Source organism: Daphnia pulicaria, chromosome 3, assembly GCF_021234035.1.
Source record: "Daphnia pulicaria isolate SC F1-1A chromosome 3, SC_F0-13Bv2, whole genome shotgun sequence".
Taxonomy (NCBI): Eukaryota; Metazoa; Arthropoda; class Branchiopoda; order Diplostraca; family Daphniidae; genus Daphnia; species Daphnia pulicaria.
Genome location: NC_060915.1, coordinates 265,532 through 280,955, shown reverse-complemented (window position 1 = coordinate 280,955; position 15,424 = coordinate 265,532). Strand labels below are relative to the sequence as shown.

The following is a 15,424-nucleotide window of genomic DNA, read 5'->3' as shown; positions in this document are numbered from 1 at the left end:
TGAAATTTATCCAGAATCATTCCTATAGATGAATTGAACCTATCTCTATGCCATTGATATTTTTGATCTACGAATTTGGACTGGTAACCATCGTGATTGAAAAAAAATTTCAAGAAATTTGTTATTTAAAACAAACTATTCATCGCCAACGACATCCCGTATTCCCAAGCGGTCACCCTTCCAAGTACTAACGGGACTCGACGTGACTTAACTTCTGGGAGCTGACGAGACCAGGTGCGTTCTACGTGATATGGCCGTTGACATTCAAAAATGAAAAATTACCCTCCCAGTCCCAATGGATGAATAGAAAATCACTTCAAAGTGATAGAAATGTTTGTTCATTGAATTTGGACTCGTAACCATCGCGAATAAAAAAGCGCGATAAACTTTGAAAAACTCGCAATGAAATTTATCCAGAATCATTCAAATAGATGAATTGAACCTATCTCTATGCCATTGATATTTTTGATCTACGAATTTGGACTGGTAACCATCGTGATTGAAAAAAAATTTCAAGAAATTTGTTATTTAAAACAAACTATTCATCGCCAACGACATCCCGTATTCCCAAGCGGTCACCCTTCCAAGTACTAACGGGACTCGACGTGACTTAACTTCTGGGAGCTGACGAGACCAGGTGCGTTCTACGTGATATGGCCGTTGACATTCAAAAATGAAAAATTACCCTCCCAGTCCCAATGGATGAATAGAAAATCACTTCAAAGTGATAGAAATGTTTGTTCATTGAATTTGGACTCGTAACCATCGCGAATAAAAAAGCGCGATAAACTTTGAAAAACTCGCAATGAAATTTATCCAGAATCATTCCTATAGATGAATTGAACCTATCTCTATGCCATTGATATTTTTGATCTACGAATTTGGACTGGTAACCATCGTGCTTGAAAAAAATTTCAAGAAATTTGTTATTGAAAACAAACTATTCATCGCCAACGACATCCCGTATTCCCAAGCGGTCACCCTTCCAAGTACTAACGGGACTCGACGTAACTTAACTTCTGGGAGCTGACGAGACCAGGTGCGTTCTACGTGATATGGCCGTTGACATTCAAAAATGAAAAATTACCCTCCCAGTCCAAATGGATGAATAGAAAATCACTTCAAAGTGATAGAAATGTTTGTTCATTGAATTTGGACTCGTAACCATCGCGAATAAAAAAGCACGATAAACTTTGAAAAACTCGCAATGAAATTTATCCAGAATCATTCCTATAGATGAATTGAACCTATCTCTATGCCATTGATATTTTTGATCTACGAATTTGGACTGGTAACCATCGTGATTGAAAAAAAATTTCAAGAAATTTGTTATTGAAAACAAACTATTCATCGCCAACGACATCCCGTATTCCCAAGCGGTCACCCTTCCAAGTACTAACGGGACTCGACGTAAATTAACTTCTGGGAGCTGACGAGACCAGGTGCGTTCTACGTGATATGGCCGTTGACATTCAAAAATGAAAAATTACCCTCCCAGCCCCAATGGATGAATAGAAATTCACTTCAAAGTGATAGAAATGTTTGTTCATTGAATTTGGACTCGTAACCATCGCGAATAAAAAAGCGCGATAAACTTTGAAAAACTCGCAATGAAATTTATCCAGAATCATTCAAATAGATGAATTGAACCTATCTCTATGCCATTGATATTTTTGATCTACGAATTTGGACTGGTAACCATCGTGATTGAAAAAAAATTTCAAGAAATTTGTTATTTAAAACAAACTATTCATCGCCAACGACATCCCGTATTCCCAAGCGGTCACCCTTCCAAGTACTAACGGGACTCGACGTGACTTAACTTCTGGGAGCTGACGAGACCAGGTGCGTTCTACGTGATATGGCCGTTGACATTCAAAAATGAAAAATTACCCTCCCAGTCCCAATGGATGAATAGAAAATCACTTCAAAGTGATAGAAATGTTTGTTCATTGAATTTGGACTCGTAACCATCGCGAATAAAAAAGCGCGATAAACTTTGAAAAACTCGCAATGAAATTTATCCAGAATCATTCCTATAGATGAATTGAACCTATCTCTATGCCATTGATATTTTTGATCTACGAATTTGGACTGGTAACCATCGTGCTTGAAAAAAAATTCAAGAAATTTGTTATTGAAAACAAACTATTCATCGCCAACGACATCCCGTATTCCCAAGCGGTCACCCTTCCAAGTACTAACGGGACTCGACGTAACTTAACTTCTGGGAGCTGACGAGACCAGGTGCGTTCTACGTGATATGGCCGTTGACATTCAAAAATGAAAAATTACCCTCCCAGTCCAAATGGATGAATAGAAAATCACTTCAAAGTGATAGAAATGTTTGTTCATTGAATTTGGACTCGTAACCATCGCGAATAAAAAAGCGCGATAAACTTTGAAAAACTCGCAATGAAATTTATCCAGAATCATTCCTATAGATGAATTGAACCTATCTCTATGCCATTGATATTTTTGATCTACGAATTTGGACTGGTAACCATCGTGCTTGAAAAAAATTTCAAGAAATTTGTTATTGAAAACAAACTATTCATCGCCAACGACATCCCGTATTCCCAAGCGGTCACCCTTCCAAGTACTAACGGGACTCGACGTAACTTAACTTCTGGGAGCTGACGAGACCAGGTGCGTTCTACGTGATATGGCCGTTGACATTCAAAAATGAAAAATTACCCTCCCAGTCCAAATGGATGAATAGAAAATCACTTCAAAGTGATAGAAATGTTTGTTCATTGAATTTGGACTCGTAACCATCGCGAATAAAAAAGCGCGATAAACTTTGAAAAACTCGCAATGAAATTTATCCAGAATCATTCCTATAGATGAATTGAACCTATCTCTATGCCATTGATATTTTTGATCTACGAATTTGGACTGGTAACCATCGTGATTGAAAAAAAATTTCAAGAAATTTGTTATTGAAAACAAACTATTCATCGCCAACGACATCCCGTATTCCCAAGCGGTCACCCTTCCAAGTACTAACGGGACTCGACGTAAATTAACTTCTGGGAGCTGACGAGACCAGGTGCGTTCTACGTGATATGGCCGTTGACATTCAAAAATGAAAAATTACCCTCCCAGCCCCAATGGATGAATAGAAATTCACTTCAAAGTGATAGAAATGTTTGTTCATTGAATTTGGACTCGTAACCATCGCGAATAAAAAAGCGCGATAAACTTTGAAAAACTCGCAATGAAATTTATCCAGAATCATTCAAATAGATGAATTGAACCTATCTCTATGCCATTGATATTTTTGATCTACGAATTTGGACTGGTAACCATCGTGATTGAAAAAAAATTTCAAGAAATTTGTTATTTAAAACAAACTATTCATCGCCAACGACATCCCGTATTCCCAAGCGGTCACCCTTCCAAGTACTAACGGGACTCGACGTGACTTAACTTCTGGGAGCTGACGAGACCAGGTGCGTTCTACGTGATATGGCCGTTGACATTCAAAAATGAAAAATTACCCTCCCAGTCCCAATGGATGAATAGAAAATCACTTCAAAGTGATAGAAATGTTTGTTCATTGAATTTGGACTCGTAACCATCGCGAATAAAAAAGCGCGATAAACTTTGAAAAACTCGCAATGAAATTTATCCAGAATCATTCCTATAGATGAATTGAACCTATCTCTATGCCATTGATATTTTTGATCTACGAATTTGGACTGGTAACCATCGTGCTTGAAAAAAATTTCAAGAAATTTGTTATTGAAAACAAACTATTCATCGCCAACGACATCCCGTATTCCCAAGCGGTCACCCTTCCAAGTACTAACGGGACTCGACGTAACTTAACTTCTGGGAGCTGACGAGACCAGGTGCGTTCTACGTGATATGGCCGTTGACATTCAAAAATGAAAAATTACCCTCCCAGTCCAAATGGATGAATAGAAAATCACTTCAAAGTGATAGAAATGTTTGTTCATTGAATTTGGACTCGTAACCATCGCGAATAAAAAAGCGCGATAAACTTTGAAAAACTCGCAATGAAATTTATCCAGAATCATTCCTATAGATGAATTGAACCTATCTCTATGCCATTGATATTTTTGATCTACGAATTTGGACTGGTAACCATCGTGATTGAAAAAAAATTTCAAGAAATTTGTTATTGAAAACAAACTATTCATCGCCAACGACATCCCGTATTCCCAAGCGGTTACCCTTCCAAGTACTAACGGGACTCGACGTAACTTAACTTCTGGGAGCTGACGAGACCAGGTGCGTTCTACGTGATATGGCCGTTGACATTCAAAAATGAAAAATTACCCTCCCAGTCCCAATGGATGAATAGAAAATCACTTCAAAGTGATAGAAATGTTTGTTCATTGAATTTGGACTCGTAACCATCGCGAATAAAAAAGCGCGATAAACTTTGAAAAACTCGCAATGAAATTTATCCAGAATCATTCCTATAGATGAATTGAACCTATCTCTATGCCATTGATATTTTTGATCTACGAATTTGGACTGGTAACCATCGTGATTGAAAAAAATTTCAAGAAATTTGTTATTTAAAACAAACTATTCATCGCCAACGACATCCCGTATTCCCAAGCGGTCACCCTTCCAAGTACTAACGGGACTCGACGTAACTTAACTTCTGGGAGCTGACGAGACCAGGTGCGTTCTACGTGATATGGCCGTTGACATTCAAAAATGAAAAATTACCCTCCCAGTCCAAATGGATGAATAGAAAATCACTTCAAAGTGATAGAAATGTTTGTTCATTGAATTTGGACTCGTAACCATCGCGAATAAAAAAGCGCGATAAACTTTGAAAAACTCGCAATGAAATTTATCCAGAATCATTCCTATAGATGAATTGAACCTATCTCTATGCCATTGATATTTTTGATCTACGAATTTGGACTGGTAACCATCGTGATTGAAAAAAAATTTCAAGAAATTTGTTATTGAAAACAAACTATTCATCGCCAACGACATCCCGTATTCCCAAGCGGTTACCCTTCCAAGTACTAACGGGACTCGACGTAACTTAACTTCTGGGAGCTGACGAGACCAGGTGCGTTCTACGTGATATGGCCGTTGACATTCAAAAATGAAAAATTACCCTCCCAGTCCCAATGGATGAATAGAAAATCACTTCAAAGTGATAGAAATGTTTGTTCATTGAATTTGGACTCGTAACCATCGCGAATAAAAAAGCGCGATAAACTTTGAAAAACTCGCAATGAAATTTATCCAGAATCATTCCTATAGATGAATTGAACCTATCTCTATGCCATTGATATTTTTGATCTACGAATTTGGACTGGTAACCATCGTGATTGAAAAAAATTTCAAGAAATTTGTTATTTAAAACAAACTATTCATCGCCAACGACATCCCGTATTCCCAAGCGGTCACCCTTCCAAGTACTAACGGGACTCGACGTAAATTAACTTCTGGGAGCTGACGAGACCAGGTGCGTTCTACGTGATATGGCCGTTGACATTCAAAAATGAAAAATTACCCTCCCAGCCCCAATGGATGAATAGAAATTCACTTCAAAGTGATAGAAATGTTTGTTCATTGAATTTGGACTCGTAACCATCGCGAATAAAAAAGCGCGATAAACTTTGAAAAACTCGCAATGAAATTTATCCAGAATCATTCAAATAGATGAATTGAACCTATCTCTATGCCATTGATATTTTTTATCTACGAATTTGGACTGGTAACCATCGCGATTAAAAAACGCGATAAACTTTGAAAAACTCTCAATGGAATCGATCCAGAATCATTCTTATAGATGAATTTAACCTATCTCTAAGGCATTGAAATGTTTTATCTACGAATTTGGACTGGTAACCATCGTGATTGAAAAAAAAATTTCAAGAAATTTGTTATTGAAAACAAACTATTCATCGCCAACGACATCCCGTATTCCCAAGCGATCACCCTTCCAAGTACTAACGGGACTCGACGTAACTTAACTTCTGGGAGCTGACGAGACCAGGTGCGTTCTACGTGATATGGCCGCTGACATTCAAAAATGAAAAATTACCCTCCCAGTCCCAATGGATGAATAGAAAATCACTTCAAAGTGATAGAAATGTTTGTTCATTGAATTTGGACTCGTAACCATCGCGAATAAAAAAGCGCGATAAACTTTGAAAAACTCGCAATGAAATTTATCCAGAATCATTCCTATAGATGAATTGAACCTATCTCTATGCCATTGATATTTTTGATCTACGAATTTGGACTGGTAACCATCGTGATTGAAAAAAATTTCAAGAAATTTGTTATTTAAAACAAACTATTCATCGCCAACGACATCCCGTATTCCCAAGCGGTCACCCTTCCAAGTACTAACGGGACTCGACGTAAATTAACTTCTGGGAGCTGACGAGACCAGGTGCGTTCTACGTGATATGGCCGTTGACATTCAAAAATGAAAAATTACCCTCCCAGCCCCAATGGATGAATAGAAAATCACTTCAAAGTGATAGAAATGTTTGTTCATTGAATTTGGACTCGTAACCATCGCGAATAAAAAAGCGCGATAAACTTTGAAAAACTCGCAATGAAATTTATCCAGAATCATTCAAATAGATGAATTGAACCTATCTCTATGCCATTGATATTTTTGATCTACGAATTTGGACTGGTAACCATCGCGATTAAAAAACGCGATAAACTTTGAAAAACTCTCAATGGAATTGATCCAGAATCATTCTTATAGATGAATTTAACCTATCTCTAAGGCATTGAAATGTTTTATCTACGAATTTGGACTGGTAACCATCGTGATTGAAAAAAAAATTTCAAGAAATTTGTTATTGAAAACAAACTATTCATCGCCAACGACATCCCGTATTCCCAAGCGGTCACCCTTCCAAGTACTAACGGGACTCGACGTAACTTAACTTCTGGGAGCTGACGAGACCAGGTGCGTTCTACGTGATATGGCCGCTGACATTCAAAAATGAAAAATTACCCTCCCAGTCCCAATGGATGAATAGAAAATCACTTCAAAGTGATAGAAATGTTTGTTCATTGAATTTGGACTCGTAACCATCGCGAATAAAAAAGCGCGATAAACTTTGAAAAACTCGCAATGAAATTTATCCAGAATCATTCCTATAGATGAATTGAACCTATCTCTATGCCATTGATATTTTTGATCTACGAATTTGGACTGGTAACCATCGTGATTGAAAAAAAATTTCAAGAAATTTGTTATTGAAAACAAACTATTCATCGCCAACGACATCCCGTATTCCCAAGCGGTCACCCTTCCAAGTACTAACGGGACTCGACGTAAATTAACTTCTGGGAGCTGACGAGACCAGGTGCGTTCTACGTGATATGGCCGTTGACATTCAAAAATGAAAAATTACCCTCCCAGCCCCAATGGATGAATAGAAATTCACTTCAAAGTGATAGAAATGTTTGTTCATTGAATTTGGACTCGTAACCATCGCGAATAAAAAAGCGCGATAAACTTTGAAAAACTCGCAATGAAATTTATCCAGAATCATTCAAATAGATGAATTGAACCTATCTCTATGCCATTGATATTTTTGATCTACGAATATGGACTGGTAACCATCGCGATTAAAAAACGCGATAAACTTTGAAAAACTCTCAATGGAATCGATCCAGAATCATTCTTATAGATGAATTTAACCTATCTCTAAGGCATTGAAATGTTTTATCTACGAATTTGGACTGGTAACCATCGTGATTGAAAAAAAAATTTCAAGAAATTTGTTATTGAAAACAAACTATTCATCGCCAACGACATCCCGTATTCCCAAGCGGTCACCCTTCCAAGTACTAACGGGACTCGACGTAACTTAACTTCTGGGAGCTGACGAGACCAGGTGCGTTCTACGTGATATGGCCGCTGACATTCAAAAATGAAAAATTACCCTCCCAGTCCCAATGGATGAATAGAAAATCACTTCAAAGTGATAGAAATGTTTGTTCATTGAATTTGGACTCGTAACCATCGCGAATAAAAAAGCGCGATAAACTTTGAAAAACTCGCAATGAAATTTATCCAGAATCATTCCTATAGATGAATTGAACCTATCTCTATGCCATTGATATTTTTGATCTACGAATTTGGACTGGTAACCATCGTGATTGAAAAAAATTTCAAGAAATTTGTTATTTAAAACAAACTATTCATCGCCAACGACATCCCGTATTCCCAAGCGGTCACCCTTCCAAGTACTAACGGGACTCGACGTAAATTAACTTCTGGGAGCTGACGAGACCAGGTGCGTTCTACGTGATATGGCCGTTGACATTCAAAAATGAAAAATTACCCTCCCAGCCCCAATGGATGAATAGAAAATCACTTCAAAGTGATAGAAATGTTTGTTCATTGAATTTGGACTCGTAACCATCGCGAATAAAAAAGCGCGATAAACTTTGAAAAACTCGCAATGAAATTTATCCAGAATCATTCAAATAGATGAATTGAACCTATCTCTATGCCATTGATATTTTTGATCTACGAATTTGGACTGGTAACCATCGCGATTAAAAAACGCGATAAACTTTGAAAAACTCTCAATGGAATTGATCCAGAATCATTCTTATAGATGAATTTAACCTATCTCTAAGGCATTGAAATGTTTTATCTACGAATTTGGACTGGTAACCATCGTGATTGAAAAAAAAATTTCAAGAAATTTGTTATTGAAAACAAACTATTCATCGCCAACGACATCCCGTATTCCCAAGCGGTCACCCTTCCAAGTACTAACGGGACTCGACGTAACTTAACTTCTGGGAGCTGACGAGACCAGGTGCGTTCTACGTGATATGGCCGCTGACATTCAAAAATGAAAAATTACCCTCCCAGTCCCAATGGATGAATAGAAAATCACTTCAAAGTGATAGAAATGTTTGTTCATTGAATTTGGACTCGTAACCATCGCGAATAAAAAAGCGCGATAAACTTTGAAAAACTCGCAATGAAATTTATCCAGAATCATTCCTATAGATGAATTGAACCTATCTCTATGCCATTGATATTTTTGATCTACGAATTTGGACTGGTAACCATCGTGATTGAAAAAAATTTCAAGAAATTTGTTATTGAAAACAAACTATTCATCGCCAACGACATCCCGTATTCCCAAGCGGTCACCCTTCCAAGTACTAACGGGACTCGACGTAAATTAACTTCTGGGAGCTGACGAGACCAGGTGCGTTCTACGTGATATGGCCGTTGACATTCAAAAATGAAAAATTACCCTCCCAGCCCCAATGGATGAATAGAAATTCACTTCAAAGTGATAGAAATGTTTGTTCATTGAATTTGGACTCGTAACCATCGCGAATAAAAAAGCGCGATAAACTTTGAAAAACTCGCAATGAAATTTATCCAGAATCATTCAAATAGATGAATTGAACCTATCTCTATGCCATTGATATTTTTGATCTACGAATTTGGACTGGTAACCATCGCGATTAAAAAACGCGATAAACTTTGAAAAACTCTCAATGGAATCGATCCAGAATCATTCTTATAGATGAATTTAACCTATCTCTAAGGCATTGAAATGTTTTATCTACGAATTTGGACTGGTAACCATCGTGATTGAAAAAAAAATTTCAAGAAATTTGTTATTGAAAACAAACTATTCATCGCCAACGACATCCCGTATTCCCAAGCGGTCACCCTTCCAAGTACTAACGGGACTCGACGTAACTTAACTTCTGGGAGCTGACGAGACCAGGTGCGTTCTACGTGATATGGCCGCTGACATTCAAAAATGAAAAATTACCCTCCCAGTCCCAATGGATGAATAGAAAATCACTTCAAAGTGATAGAAATGTTTGTTCATTGAATTTGGACTCGTAACCATCGCGAATAAAAAAGCGCGATAAACTTTAAAAACTCGCAATGAAATTTATCCAGAATCATTCCTATAGATGAATTGAACCTATCTCTATGCCATTGATATTTTTGATCTACGAATTTGGACTGGTAACCATCGTGATTGAAAAAAATTTCAAGAAATTTGTTATTTAAAACAAACTATTCATCGCCAACGACATCCCGTATTCCCAAGCGGTCACCCTTCCAAGTACTAACGGGACTCGACGTAAATTAACTTCTGGGAGCTGACGAGACCAGGTGCGTTCTACGTGATATGGCCGTTGACATTCAAAAATGAAAAATTACCCTCCCAGCCCCAATGGATGAATAGAAAATCACTTCAAAGTGATAGAAATGTTTGTTCATTGAATTTGGACTCGTAACCATCGCGAATAAAAAAGCGCGATAAACTTTGAAAAACTCGCAATGAAATTTATCCAGAATCATTCAAATAGATGAATTGAACCTATCTCTATGCCATTGATATTTTTGATCTACGAATTTGGACTGGTAACCATCGCGATTAAAAAACGCGATAAACTTTGAAAAACTCTCAATGGAATTGATCCAGAATCATTCTTATAGATGAATTTAACCTATCTCTAAGGCATTGAAATGTTTTATCTACGAATTTGGACTGGTAACCATCGTGATTGAAAAAAAAATTTCAAGAAATTTGTTATTGAAAACAAACTATTCATCGCCAACGACATCCCGTATTCCCAAGCGGTCACCCTTCCAAGTACTAACGGGACTCGACGTAACTTAACTTCTGGGAGCTGACGAGACCAGGTGCGTTCTACGTGATATGGCCGCTGACATTCAAAAATGAAAAATTACCCTCCCAGTCCCAATGGATGAATAGAAAATCACTTCAAAGTGATAGAAATGTTTGTTCATTGAATTTGGACTCGTAACCATCGCGAATAAAAAAGCGCGATAAACTTTGAAAAACTCGCAATGAAATTTATCCAGAATCATTCCTATAGATGAATTGAACCTATCTCTATGCCATTGATATTTTTGATCTACGAATTTGGACTGGTAACCATCGTGATTGAAAAAAAATTTCAAGAAATTTGTTATTGAAAACAAACTATTCATCGCCAACGACATCCCGTATTCCCAAGCGGTCACCCTTCCAAGTACTAACGGGACTCGACGTGACTTAACTTCTGGGAGCTGACGAGACCTGGTGCGTTCTACGTGATATGGCCGTTGACATTCAAAAATGAAAAATTACCCTCCCAGTCCCAATGGATGAATAGAAAATCACTTCAAAGTGATAGAAATGTTTGTTCATTGAATTTGGACTCGTAACCATCGCGAATAAAAAAGCGCGATAAACTTTGAAAAACTCGCAATGAAATTTATCCAGAATCATTCAAATAGATGAATTGAACCTATCTCTATGCCATTGATATTTTTGATCTACGAATTTGGACTGGTAACCATCGTGATTGAAAAAAAATTTCAAGAAATTTGTTATTTAAAACAAACTATTCATCGCCAACGACATCCCGTATTCCCAAGCGGTCACCCTTCCAAGTACTAACGGGACTCGACGTGACTTAACTTCTGGGAGCTGACGAGACCAGGTGCGTTCTACGTGATATGGCCGTTGACATTCAAAAATGAAAAATTACCCTCCCAGTCCCAATGGATGAATAGAAAATCACTTCAAAGTGATAGAAATGTTTCTTCATTGAATTTGGACTCGTAACCATCGCGAATAAAAAAGCGCGATAAACTTTGAAAAACTCGCAATGAAATTTATCCAGAATCATTCAAATAGATGAATTGAACCTATCTCTATGCCATTGATATTTTTGATCTACGAATTTGGACTGGTAACCATCGCGATTAAAAAACGCGATAAACTTTGAAAAACTCTAAATGGAATTGATCCAGAATCATTCTTATAGATGAATTTAACCTATCTCTAAGGCATTGAAATGTTTTATCTACGAATTTGGACTGGTAACCATCGTGATTGAAAAAAAAAATTCAAGAAATTTGTTATTGAAAACAAACTATTCATCGCCAACGACATCCCGTATTCCCAAGCGGTCACCCTTCCAAGTACTAACGGGACTCGACGTAACTTAACTTCTGGGAGCTGACGAGACCAGGTGCGTTCTACGTGATATGGCCGCTGACATTCAAAAATGAAAAATTACCCTCCCAGTCCCAATGGATGAATAGAAAATCACTTCAAAGTGATAGAAATGTTTGTTCATTGAATTTGGACTCGTAACCATCGCGAATAAAAAAGCGCGATAAACTTTAAAAACTCGCAATGAAATTTATCCAGAATCATTCCTATAGATGAATTGAACCTATCTCTATGCCATTGATATTTTTGATCTACGAATTTGGACTGGTAACCATCGTGATTGAAAAAAATTTCAAGAAATTTGTTATTTAAAACAAACTATTCATCGCCAACGACATCCCGTATTCCCAAGCGGTCACCCTTCCAAGTACTAACGGGACTCGACGTAAATTAACTTCTGGGAGCTGACGAGACCAGGTGCGTTCTACGTGATATGGCCGTTGACATTCAAAAATGAAAAATTACCCTCCCAGCCCCAATGGATGAATAGAAAATCACTTCAAAGTGATAGAAATGTTTGTTCATTGAATTTGGACTCGTAACCATCGCGAATAAAAAAGCGCGATAAACTTTGAAAAACTCGCAATGAAATTTATCCAGAATCATTCAAATAGATGAATTGAACCTATCTCTATGCCATTGATATTTTTGATCTACGAATTTGGACTGGTAACCATCGCGATTAAAAAACGCGATAAACTTTGAAAAACTCTCAATGGAATTGATCCAGAATCATTCTTATAGATGAATTTAACCTATCTCTAAGGCATTGAAATGTTTTATCTACGAATTTGGACTGGTAACCATCGTGATTGAAAAAAAAATTTCAAGAAATTTGTTATTGAAAACAAACTATTCATCGCCAACGACATCCCGTATTCCCAAGCGGTCACCCTTCCAAGTACTAACGGGACTCGACGTAACTTAACTTCTGGGAGCTGACGAGACCAGGTGCGTTCTACGTGATATGGCCGCTGACATTCAAAAATGAAAAATTACCCTCCCAGTCCCAATGGATGAATAGAAAATCACTTCAAAGTGATAGAAATGTTTGTTCATTGAATTTGGACTCGTAACCATCGCGAATAAAAAAGCGCGATAAACTTTGAAAAACTCGCAATGAAATTTATCCAGAATCATTCCTATAGATGAATTGAACCTATCTCTATGCCATTGATATTTTTGATCTACGAATTTGGACTGGTAACCATCGTGATTGAAAAAAAATTTCAAGAAATTTGTTATTGAAAACAAACTATTCATCGCCAACGACATCCCGTATTCCCAAGCGGTCACCCTTCCAAGTACTAACGGGACTCGACGTGACTTAACTTCTGGGAGCTGACGAGACCTGGTGCGTTCTACGTGATATGGCCGTTGACATTCAAAAATGAAAAATTACCCTCCCAGTCCCAATGGATGAATAGAAAATCACTTCAAAGTGATAGAAATGTTTGTTCATTGAATTTGGACTCGTAACCATCGCGAATAAAAAAGCGCGATAAACTTTGAAAAACTCGCAATGAAATTTATCCAGAATCATTCAAATAGATGAATTGAACCTATCTCTATGCCATTGATATTTTTGATCTACGAATTTGGACTGGTAACCATCGTGATTGAAAAAAAATTTCAAGAAATTTGTTATTTAAAACAAACTATTCATCGCCAACGACATCCCGTATTCCCAAGCGGTCACCCTTCCAAGTACTAACGGGACTCGACGTGACTTAACTTCTGGGAGCTGACGAGACCAGGTGCGTTCTACGTGATATGGCCGTTGACATTCAAAAATGAAAAATTACCCTCCCAGTCCCAATGGATGAATAGAAAATCACTTCAAAGTGATAGAAATGTTTCTTCATTGAATTTGGACTCGTAACCATCGCGAATAAAAAAGCGCGATAAACTTTGAAAAACTCGCAATGAAATTTATCCAGAATCATTCAAATAGATGAATTGAACCTATCTCTATGCCATTGATATTTTTGATCTACGAATTTGGACTGGTAACCATCGCGATTAAAAAACGCGATAAACTTTGAAAAACTCTAAATGGAATTGATCCAGAATCATTCTTATAGATGAATTTAACCTATCTCTAAGGCATTGAAATGTTTTATCTACGAATTTGGACTGGTAACCATCGTGATTGAAAAAAAAAATTCAAGAAATTTGTTATTGAAAACAAACTATTCATCGCCAACGACATCCCGTATTCCCAAGCGGTCACCCTTCCAAGTACTAACGGGACTCGACGTAACTTAACTTCTGGGAGCTGACGAGACCAGGTGCGTTCTACGTGATATGGCCGCTGACATTCAAAAATGAAAAATTACCCTCCCAGTCCCAATGGATGAATAGAAAATCACTTCAAAGTGATAGAAATGTTTGTTCATTGAATTTGGACTCGTAACCATCGCGAATAAAAAAGCGCGATAAACTTTGAAAAACTCGCAATGAAATTTATCCAGAATCATTCCTATAGATGAATTGAACCTATCTCTATGCCATTGATATTTTTGATCTACGAATTTGGACTGGTAACCATCGTGATTGAAAAAAAATTTCAAGAAATTTGTTATTGAAAACAAACTATTCATCGTCAACGACATCCCGTATTCCCAAGCGGTCACCCTTCCAAGTACTAACGGGACTCGACGTAACTTAACTTCTGGGAGCTGACGAGACCAGGTGCGTTCTACGTGATATGGCCGCTGATATTCAAAAATGAAAAATTACCCTCCCAGTCCCAATGGATGAATAGAAAATCACTTCAAAGTGATAGAAATGTTTGTTCATTGAATTTGGACTCGTAACCATCGCGAATAAAAAAGCGCCATAAACTTTGAAAAACTCGCAATGAAATTTATCCAGAATCATTCCTATAGATGAATTGAACCTATCTCTATGCCATTGATATTTTTGATCTACGAATTTGGACTGGTAACCATCGTGATTGAAAAAAAATTTCAAGAAATTTGTTATTTAAAACAAACTATTCATCGCCAACGGCATCCCGTATTCCCAAGCGGTCACCCTTCCAAGTACTAACGGGACTCGACGTAACTTAACTTCTGGGAGCTGACGAGACCAGGTGCGTTCTACGTGATATGGCCGCTGACATTCAAAAATGAAAAATTACCCTCCCAGTCCCAATGGATGAATAGAAAATCACTTCAAAGTGATAGAAATGTTTGTTCATTGAATTTGGACTCGTAACCATCGCGAATAAAAAAGCGCGATAAACTTTGAAAAACTCGCAATGAATTTTATCCAGAATCATTCAAATAGATGAATTGAACCTATTTCTATGCCATTGATATTTTTGATCTACGAATTTGGACTGGTAACCATCGCGATTAAAAAACGCGATAAACTTTGAAAAACTCTCAATGGAATTGATCCAGAATCATTCT

General features: G+C 37.4%; 35 pseudogenes; all 35 read right to left on the bottom strand.

Annotated features, from left to right (window-relative positions):
• Positions 1-143: 143 nt before the first annotated feature.
• LOC124334695 lies at positions 144-262 on the bottom strand (annotated as a pseudogene).
• Positions 263-546: 284 nt separating this feature from the next.
• Positions 547-665, bottom strand: LOC124334694 (annotated as a pseudogene).
• A 283-nt stretch (positions 666-948) lies between these two features.
• Positions 949-1,067, bottom strand: LOC124332449 (annotated as a pseudogene).
• Positions 1,068-1,351: 284 nt separating this feature from the next.
• Positions 1,352-1,470, bottom strand: LOC124334325 (annotated as a pseudogene).
• A 284-nt stretch (positions 1,471-1,754) lies between these two features.
• On the bottom strand, positions 1,755-1,873 carry LOC124334693 (annotated as a pseudogene).
• Positions 1,874-2,156: 283 nt separating this feature from the next.
• On the bottom strand, positions 2,157-2,275 carry LOC124332437 (annotated as a pseudogene).
• Positions 2,276-2,558: 283 nt separating this feature from the next.
• On the bottom strand, positions 2,559-2,677 carry LOC124332425 (annotated as a pseudogene).
• Positions 2,678-2,961: 284 nt separating this feature from the next.
• Positions 2,962-3,080, bottom strand: LOC124334324 (annotated as a pseudogene).
• A 284-nt stretch (positions 3,081-3,364) lies between these two features.
• On the bottom strand, positions 3,365-3,483 carry LOC124334692 (annotated as a pseudogene).
• Positions 3,484-3,766: 283 nt separating this feature from the next.
• Positions 3,767-3,885, bottom strand: LOC124332414 (annotated as a pseudogene).
• A 284-nt stretch (positions 3,886-4,169) lies between these two features.
• LOC124333738 lies at positions 4,170-4,288 on the bottom strand (annotated as a pseudogene).
• Positions 4,289-4,571: 283 nt separating this feature from the next.
• On the bottom strand, positions 4,572-4,690 carry LOC124332401 (annotated as a pseudogene).
• A 284-nt stretch (positions 4,691-4,974) lies between these two features.
• LOC124333737 lies at positions 4,975-5,093 on the bottom strand (annotated as a pseudogene).
• Positions 5,094-5,376: 283 nt separating this feature from the next.
• Positions 5,377-5,495, bottom strand: LOC124334323 (annotated as a pseudogene).
• A 415-nt stretch (positions 5,496-5,910) lies between these two features.
• On the bottom strand, positions 5,911-6,029 carry LOC124335275 (annotated as a pseudogene).
• Positions 6,030-6,312: 283 nt separating this feature from the next.
• LOC124334322 lies at positions 6,313-6,431 on the bottom strand (annotated as a pseudogene).
• A 415-nt stretch (positions 6,432-6,846) lies between these two features.
• Positions 6,847-6,965, bottom strand: LOC124333686 (annotated as a pseudogene).
• A 284-nt stretch (positions 6,966-7,249) lies between these two features.
• Positions 7,250-7,368, bottom strand: LOC124334321 (annotated as a pseudogene).
• A 415-nt stretch (positions 7,369-7,783) lies between these two features.
• LOC124333685 lies at positions 7,784-7,902 on the bottom strand (annotated as a pseudogene).
• A 283-nt stretch (positions 7,903-8,185) lies between these two features.
• LOC124334320 lies at positions 8,186-8,304 on the bottom strand (annotated as a pseudogene).
• A 415-nt stretch (positions 8,305-8,719) lies between these two features.
• LOC124333682 lies at positions 8,720-8,838 on the bottom strand (annotated as a pseudogene).
• A 283-nt stretch (positions 8,839-9,121) lies between these two features.
• On the bottom strand, positions 9,122-9,240 carry LOC124334319 (annotated as a pseudogene).
• A 415-nt stretch (positions 9,241-9,655) lies between these two features.
• LOC124333681 lies at positions 9,656-9,774 on the bottom strand (annotated as a pseudogene).
• Positions 9,775-10,056: 282 nt separating this feature from the next.
• LOC124334317 lies at positions 10,057-10,175 on the bottom strand (annotated as a pseudogene).
• Positions 10,176-10,590: 415 nt separating this feature from the next.
• LOC124333680 lies at positions 10,591-10,709 on the bottom strand (annotated as a pseudogene).
• A 284-nt stretch (positions 10,710-10,993) lies between these two features.
• Positions 10,994-11,112, bottom strand: LOC124329795 (annotated as a pseudogene).
• A 284-nt stretch (positions 11,113-11,396) lies between these two features.
• On the bottom strand, positions 11,397-11,515 carry LOC124334691 (annotated as a pseudogene).
• Positions 11,516-11,930: 415 nt separating this feature from the next.
• On the bottom strand, positions 11,931-12,049 carry LOC124333678 (annotated as a pseudogene).
• Positions 12,050-12,331: 282 nt separating this feature from the next.
• LOC124334315 lies at positions 12,332-12,450 on the bottom strand (annotated as a pseudogene).
• A 415-nt stretch (positions 12,451-12,865) lies between these two features.
• On the bottom strand, positions 12,866-12,984 carry LOC124333677 (annotated as a pseudogene).
• A 284-nt stretch (positions 12,985-13,268) lies between these two features.
• Positions 13,269-13,387, bottom strand: LOC124329794 (annotated as a pseudogene).
• A 284-nt stretch (positions 13,388-13,671) lies between these two features.
• LOC124334690 lies at positions 13,672-13,790 on the bottom strand (annotated as a pseudogene).
• A 415-nt stretch (positions 13,791-14,205) lies between these two features.
• Positions 14,206-14,324, bottom strand: LOC124333676 (annotated as a pseudogene).
• Positions 14,325-14,608: 284 nt separating this feature from the next.
• On the bottom strand, positions 14,609-14,727 carry LOC124334885 (annotated as a pseudogene).
• A 284-nt stretch (positions 14,728-15,011) lies between these two features.
• On the bottom strand, positions 15,012-15,130 carry LOC124331109 (annotated as a pseudogene).
• Positions 15,131-15,424: the final 294 nt, after the last annotated feature.